Source organism: Rhipicephalus sanguineus, chromosome 6 (assembly GCF_013339695.2).
Source record: "Rhipicephalus sanguineus isolate Rsan-2018 chromosome 6, BIME_Rsan_1.4, whole genome shotgun sequence".
Taxonomy (NCBI): Eukaryota; Metazoa; Arthropoda; class Arachnida; order Ixodida; family Ixodidae; genus Rhipicephalus; species Rhipicephalus sanguineus.
This window is the reverse complement of record NC_051181.1, coordinates 137836178-137844670: the sequence shown is the minus strand read 5'-3', so window position 1 is coordinate 137844670 and position 8493 is coordinate 137836178. Positions and strand designations below refer to the sequence as shown.

Here is an 8493-nt window from a genome sequence, read left to right as displayed (position 1 = left end):
GAAACTGCCGGACTGACCTTAATTAAAGTTTATTCATTCCTTTCGCGAGAGCGAACCTACGCTTCTAGACGCTACGCTAGAATACGCTGCTTCCGAGATCCACATCCTTCGGCAGACGATTATGCCTACAAAGGCGGTGCAGCCCACCTTCCAGCCATAACCTTATCGCACTGGAAACAGCTTCACGCGAGTGAGGAAACGGTATACATTGACATTGTTGCGCACAGATACTTGGGCAGCTGCGAACATAACGCACTGAAGTCGTGTCACTATCAGGAAGAACGTACTCTTGTAGCGACGAGCACGCTTCGATGGATATTAAAAAGGAAGGTAAATAAATGCCCGTGTACCTACCCTGACAGCAACACAGATGCATATGCACGAGTGCATGCCCGGAGCTCCATGCTGTATCGTCCGTCTTCCCGTGGAGCGTGAAACAGCACGAACGGCGAAAAATAGGAACCGCGTAACTAACATCGTCACCGTGTTACGAGAATGGCCAGAGAAGTATGGTTGTTATCGCTATCTTTCTGAAATCCCCGCCTCCTCCCCTCTGTTCTCGAACGCTGCGTGACTGATAAGTTTACCGCGAGGGAGTGCGTCGCCCAGGCGATATCTGAGAGCGTATTATTATTGACAGTCATCGTTACTTCCCGAAAAGTGCACCCGTAGGTATGACGCACTAGAAGGCGACGGACCTGCACGTTGTAAAATTTAGCTCGTCATCCTCAGCGTGTCTCAATTATTCGGTGGCGCGCTTGCAAAAGCGGCCACATGCAAGCACCAGGTTTTATTCCAGAGCCGCTGACCGCACTTGATGGGGCCGCTGTCACGGAAGCTATATATTATGACGCATCACGCAAGAAAAGGGCTCTGAAAACTAACTCTGTGCCGACAAGTAATTAGGCTTTGAATTTACAGAAAACGCTTACCCAGATAATACACCACTGTTCTGCGGTGTTCTGTGAAGGTAGACTGAATGTCAGTTAATGTGGCTGTTAGCGCATCTCCTATCTGTTTCGCACTGTTTGTTTCCGCTTTTTCAGCGCTGTAATAGAGTCTGAATACTAAAACCCGTTGCCTTATCTACCGGAAGGGCACCTAATAAAGCAACCAGTCTTACAATTCATTCATTCATTCATTCATTCATTCATTCATTCATTCATTCATTCATTCATTCATTCATTCATTCAATGCCCGCATACCGTTTGCCAGACCAGACGACCAGTCGCGCCAGGAAGGAAACACAGCAAACACGTCACAAGAAAAAATGTGGCAGGTTTATTTGCCTTTACGCAACCAACTTCTCTTCCATTGACATCAGTTTTCTTTAGGAGCGTGATCTTATGTACAGTAGCGAACGAAGCACAAGAAAAATAGATTATATGTATATGCCTATGTACAAATATATACGCCATAATATTTACAACCACACACCACGTACGTACGTAGACATCTTTTTGTGTTTCTTCAGTATGTGCGCTCGTCGCACTCCATGCAATCTCCGTAACACAATATCCAGAAGGAGAAGGGCGTGCATTCGGGGAACACGGCTGCTAGCAGACGAGAGAATGCGGGATGCCGCGGCTGGCTCTTTGGTCGAGCTTATGCGAACTCACGCGAGCGTACACAAACATGGCGGACACATCTTCACAGCGGAGGTTGAGACGAAAAAATATGCAACGGGGTCATCACTCTCGTGAGGCCACAGAGCAACGTGGTGCAAAGAAAAAAAACACACTCTAGAGGGTACGAAAATTCAAGTTCACGTTGGCGCTATGTGAAAGGAGGTGGAAAGCGGAATAACCGGGAAAATACGAGACACCTAGTAAACAACACTTGGGGGCTGCTGCATGCGTGGTCACGTCTTGATGTTGAATGCAAGCTTCTGTCGACGAGCAGAAAAAAAAATTTAAGGCATGCAAAAAGCGTAAGATTTTGTAGAAATTTCCGCCGCATTGCATATCAACGCATCGCATATGAATGCATGGCACATCAATGTATCGCATCAATTAATAAGGCTTCTGTTTGCTGTAATCAGAGCTGGAACTATGTTCAGTAGTACTATACCTGCAGATTACCAGATCAGGAAACTTTTTATATAGCGAAGCAGCTGTCAGGATAATCCAGCAAAATACCTAAAAAAAATCCAGCGATAGTGCTGGGAGAAAAGAAATAGATCGGCCCAAGTCGGGAAAAATTCCCAGAGTGCAATATTTTTTCTCTGCCCCACATCCCACTGAATATGCTTCACGACTTCCTTTTTTTTGTGACACAGACTAGCCCTTAAGGAATAATATTTCTTTTTATATTTCTACCGTTCAATACAATACTTGCTTAACTACGATAATCATTATTACCCTTCTTAATATAGTTTTACCAAATCAGAGGATCCTCGACATCATGCCGCGAATATCAGGGGGGGGGGGTGATGTATTGAAAATGAGGAATAGGGCGCAGCGAGGTAAAATAATAATAAAAAAAGATAAAAGGACGTAGAGACGGGATAAAGGAAAATAGACTAGGCACGTCCTTGCCTTTTAACAGCGCACGTTCTTTTATATCTGGCTTACTTGCTTGGATACAGCTGCTTCGTGACCCAGCTCTATGGCCTGCGTCCTTCATGTACCAGTAATCTTATTAGGAGAACTGTAGCTGTGGTCTTAACTTCTTAACTATACGTGCAGCTCAGTGTTTCTCTGATATGACATGGCGCTACAGAGCAAGAGTTTCCTTTAACTAAAATATTTAAACTAGACCTTAGTTCGCACGGATCACTGCGATTAGTTTTCAATTCTGTTGGCGCTGGCTGTCCTCGTTAATGGCCCCCATTTAGACAGACAACGTGACTGCACAGCGACAAGGGAACGCACGGCTTGCGATTCCTATCATGTGGGTCGCTTGAAGTTTACCTTTGATTACGCGGATAGCCGCCGCTTCAAAGTCCTGGTTCCACAATGTTTTGTCGTCTAATAAACAACAACAACGGGTGTTAACTAATTTGACCTTTGTGATAAAGCAGTGCTTATTAACTTGTATTCAGCTCTCGCGTCAGTATTGATCGAGAGAAGGCCGACAGGACGTGTCTACAAACGTCGTGCGGCGCTTTGTAATGTTGAACCTCCTAAATTAATTTGATTTTTGAGAGCTCCCACGGAGTTAGCGGGATGAGAGCATCCGTTGTATTGATTGTTTTATTTTCCTGCAGATTCCTCGAACACTTGAAGATTGTGTTTCACGATAAGGAAAGCCGTGGCTTCGAGGTCCTAGTTTCCCAAGGTTTCGTCGGCAACAGTAACGAGCGTTTACTAGCGTCCTCTGCCTAACGTTAGTAATGGTTTACGAAAAGTAGTATTAACTCACTCAGAGTTGCGACCTTGCCTAATTTCATTCTGTTTCTCGCAAACACACCCACAGAGGTCAACTAGTTTGACGTCCTGCTTTACTGTTGGCTGTCGCGATGTCGCTGAGACGAATGTTAGTACTCGCCTTCGTGACTCGGCGTGTAGCTTAGCAAATAAAGGCGTCGCGCTGCTAAGCTCGAGGTCGCGGGTTCGATCCCTAGCCATGGCGACCGCAATTATATGAACGCGGAGTGCAAGAACATCCGTGTACTCAGATTTAGGTGCGTGTTAGAGAAACCCCAGGCGAACAAAAGTAATTCGAAGTCAACCACAACGCGCTTCGTATCGTGGTTTTGGCACGTGAAAGAACAGAATTTATTTTTTATTTAAGTTCGCTTTCATTCCGCTGTTCATAAGGGATAGGAAAGTGCCTGCTCCTGTTCCGGTTGTGGAATGCACAACAGAACCGCCTCCATTCACAACCAGAATTTTTCCGCGAGCGCGAGAACTTTTTTCCGGGATAACAGCGCGCCGGCTCCGCGCGTATGTACAGAAAAATCAGCTCGCGAACCGATGGTGGACGAACACTCACTGTTGAGGCGGTGTTATGCGATCCCGCAGTATTACGTAACAATTGCGAACATTTAAAGGGCCCCTAAACCACTCCGAGTTGAAAGACGAGTGTGTGTTTTCTTTCTCGCCTTCCCTACCCCTCCTACAGGCGCTATCTCCTCCTCGCCACGTATTTATTCATAAAACACGCGGACGATGTAGGCACTAAGCGTTGTGCCTATAAGGGCTTCACGCTTTTCGACTACACGCTGTTATCTCCGCTTGCGCAGTCGAAAACGCACAAAGCGAAGTCAAATCAGTTGATCGCGCGCGGTAGTCATGCGAGACAAGGCAGAATGGGCGTGCGACTGCATGGCAAAGCAGGGTAGGAGACAATTCACAACTTATATCCCTCGTACATAGACCAATCGAAAGCCTATTTCCTCATGAAGTCGGATGAACAGACTGCTGCCGTCACGAATTGTGCCGAAAAGACGAGAAACGCCATAAAAAAATAACGCGCTTGTTTTTAGCATATTCAGAGTTCGTTTTGGGGCCCTTTAAGGGGCAGCCATGAAGGACGACATCAATGACCGATTTTTTTTTGTCCTTTGCAATAATAAATATAGTGTGGTAAGTAACGCTGGCACGCCATCGCGAGCCTGATCAGTGATCGACAGACGATTGCGCGAATCGGACACGATTGTGGTCGTTAAGCCGTGCTGCAATGATTTCAACAAACACCCTTGAGACATTATCTCACTTGACGCATATCGTCTAAGCGCTGTCTAGTCGCAAACAGATGAGCACATCCTAGAGCTTCTGTATTCACGAGAGGAATCTAAACAAGGCATTTTCTCTTTTTTCTCTTCAATGCGCCGCTAGAGGGATATAGAGACGTTCTTGTATAACACACTACCTACTACGTTTTTCAAGGCGGCTCGCGATGTACATTAGCTGTAGAGGGATGTCGGGGAGGGGTACGTAGAGCGACAGTGCGTGGGCGGTGGTGGTGTAAGAGAAAACGAGCGAGAGAGATGGATAGATAGATAGAGAGGGAAAGACTAGGGAATAGACTTCTGTCATATCACATTGAGAGAGTGTTGAAGCGTCGACCTGGCCTCAGAGATGTGTGCTTCTCGCACGAACGTGACATCTTGTTGCCTGGTGATAAGGAAGGGTGGAGTGGGGGAAATATGAAAAAGAAAATAGAGAAAAGAAAACAAATGGAACGGTGAGAATCGCACGCGGGTTTCTCAGGCTATAAATAGCCCCTTTCTGTCACGAATTTGAAGCGGGCTCCGTTAACTAATACATTAACACAACCTGATTTACACCTGATAACCATCAACATTTGAAGGGAATATTTAGGCTTTCTCGAGCAGTCGCGCAGCATCAACACAAATGTTTGGCGGAAAATGCAACGACAGAAGAATGAAACTATCCGATCACTTCGACGACTGTGTTCAAACAGCCAGAACAATTCGTGGCTCCGCACGCAGGTCGTACGTATACAGTTTCAGAGAAGCGGCGCGCACCGGCTACGACAGATACTCCGGCTTAAGCTTAATTAGACGATAAAGCCCCTCATTAGCATCCGGAACGACTGTACGGGTGCCTCGTTACGAATTCTCAGTGAACCTCAAATACATCAGTTTATAAACATATAAGGCAATACGTTTTCTTCCCCAAGAGAACGTTCATGACTAGAAAAGTGCTATAACCTTGAAGTACGGAGCAGCAAACTCTTACGTGAGGCTGACTTCGAAAGCACAAATGGAGTGGCAACAAGGCCGGCACGATTATGGCACGAATTTACGTTCTCATGAGTAACCGAGAAGAGACAAAAACTGAAGCTCATGATGGCATGCCGAATGACTAAAACACGCAGCTGAACAGATTGCCAGAGGCAACAAATGTCTGGAAACACTGGCGAAATGGTCACTTATACTAGAGGGAACTGAATCTGGAGTCCTTACTGAGGCCCCTTGCCCATAAAGTGTGCCATACTGGAAGAACATAGACTCCGTAAGCGTTCACAATCGCCGGCTGACATCTAGCTTTTCGTGAATGTGTTCGTGCCGATGGCAAGCATTCATCATTTCCCGAGTAGAAATAAAACTTCGAAAAAAGTTAGTCAATGCATATCAAAATAATGAATTATGAAAAGCGTATCACATCAGAAATGCTACGAATGATTTTCATTATCTTTCGCGTTATCTTGTGGCTAGTACTTGCTCCATTGCCAGCCATGCTTGTATTTGACTTTCATATGATTTGAAGTGTATCCCGTCTTTAATATATACTCAGAATTCGAACAAAGCATTCATAATAATGTTCTCTTTTTACAAAGTAATTGAGAGACATTGCCGTCACACTGCACAGTCAACGCGTGGCGTTCGTCCAGTGAGAGTGAACGGTTTAGTGAGTTTGGATTGAACGCTACCTCGGCATACCGTCGCAGTTTATGACGTAGTTAGAGGTACAACTTGCCGAAACATCAGTGTCTACATAGCAGTAAACAATATCAGCCAACAATAACAGCGACGTGTTGTTACCTAATTGTGGCAATCAAACAACTTTAACAGCCTTACGTTGTGCCACCTATCGAAAAAATCGGCATTCAAAGAAAACAAAAAGGCCAGCTATCAGCTTTGACTTCTCGAGAATCGAATTGTCAATCATAGGCGTGCGCAGAGGGGTGGCAGGGGGGCGGCCGCCCCCCTTAGTCACCTTTGAAGAGGGGGGCGCAATGTCTGGCCCACACATTGACTTAATAGGGAGGGGGGGGGCGCCACGATGAACCTTCGCCCCCCCCCCCCCCCTGAAGGGGAACCCTGCGCACGCCTATGCTGTCAATACAAAACAGCAGCTCGACAATGCAGGTCGTCGAAAATCAATTAAGAGCCAACGTGGATTGTTAACGCTGATGATTGAGCGAGCGACACCGATTAAGAAACTATCCCCTCGAATCACAAGACAGCGACGACAATTTCCCGCCCAACATTTTCGCAGACGCAACGAGAAAGAAAACAGCAACACAGTTCAGGAGCGCGGAAACGGATACAGGAAGATGTGCACACGTATTCCAGTAAGCATCTCTGCAAGCACGTCCAGGCACTGCAGCCAAAACTTCGTTGTGAAGTTCCCAGCAGAATATTTTTTTTTCTCTTCTTCTTCGTCTCGGGGGTTTTCCGACAGGCGTCGTGTCTCGGCGTAAGAGGCTTCTCCGCTAGGCAGTATGATAAGAGAGGCAGGTCTGCCTGCGCGGGCACAGGGCAGTCGCTGCGGCGGCTCGTGATCTCGCGTGTACTCGCGCGTGCTTCGAGCCCGACGACCTGCGGAGATGAGAAAGCGTAGAAGATCGCGACATGAAAAAGCGCCGTTTTTAAGGAAACTTATGTAGCGCGTGTTAATGACACCTCTGACTGCGTTACAAATCTGGCCGGAATCGTAGACTACGCTGTCAGCTAAGAAGACAGCAACGAGCCCCAGTCGTCCGAGTATTGGAACCAAGGATATGTAAAAAGAATTGCTGGAGTGAAAATTATGCCCCATGAGTGAAGCCGTACTCACCCCGATATGGCGACTGCCATCTTAGGGTGAGTACGGCTTTACTTTGCTTTACAGTTTTATCCTGCCCCTGCTAAGATGGCGGTCGCCATCTTAGCAGGGGCAGGATAAAACGTCGGCGTTCAGCGAAGGAAAGGGAGTGTTTTCCGTCTACGCCCTACGAGTTTAATATGTCAATTTTTTTCCTGACAGATACTGCTCATTGTGTATCTTTGTGTAACTGGCTTCTACAAGAAACCTCAGGGTCTTGGCAGACTTCACTGGAAGTCAAGTCATCAATACTCATCCCCATATTTTACTTTCGTCGAGGACAACGAGCTCTTGTTTGAGAATTAGCCTAGAGTTTACATTAACAGAGCAAGAAAACTTGATCTCTAATCGAAGACCACCCGGAAAGAGCATGTTTCCGAGATAAAGGGTGCCGGTTTTTGCCGGTAAGGCGTAGCGAGAGCTCCCACTCCAGCATTTCTTTGAAAAACATATTAGAATGGAACGCCTCTGGAAGACGTCAGCAAGACGTGACACCACCTCGGGTCTACAAAAGAAAGCTAAGAATATCCCATAATATCGTTGTGCTTTTAACCTCTTTCGAGATCGAACCTGTGAAAACTTCAACGCAGCTCACATTAAGCGCGCAACGAACTATGGCCATGTCTTCCCTTGGGCTGGCGACCCTCCCTGAGCGTTTTTTACTGTTCTTTCCCACCGCCATCTACTTTGGACAGCAAAGTAGCCTGCACAGTACTAGCCCCTGATAACTCATAGCCAAACCTCGCTTTTGGCGTGTACAACCACCCGGACCATTATACCGAACGGTGAAGTAGCGCACTTTGGACGGGAACAAAGGATACAAGAAGGACACGACACTCGCTACACTCGCAACTGAATTTGTTTTGGAAACAAAATACTCATATACTTCACCGTACTTCACCGTACGGTATAATGATCAGTCAGCAACTAGCCCAGCTCTCAACCTTATTGAGCCACCCGAAGCCGAGAAGCACGCATTAGAATATGACATAGA

At 46.5% G+C, this 8493-nt stretch overlaps 1 protein-coding gene across 1 annotated transcript in view; it reads right to left on the bottom strand.

The window, feature by feature from the left end:
* Positions 1-1266: 1266 nt before the first annotated feature.
* LOC119397585 (uncharacterized) overlaps positions 1267-8493 on the bottom strand; it is a 191153-nt gene continuing 183926 nt past the window's right edge. The window contains exons 13-14 of the mRNA XM_037665010.2: positions 2319-7234; positions 1267-2260 (exon numbers count right to left, since the gene is read on the bottom strand). The gene's annotated coding sequence lies outside the window, so the exon portion shown is untranslated. The remainder of the gene's footprint in view (positions 2261-2318; positions 7235-8493) is intronic.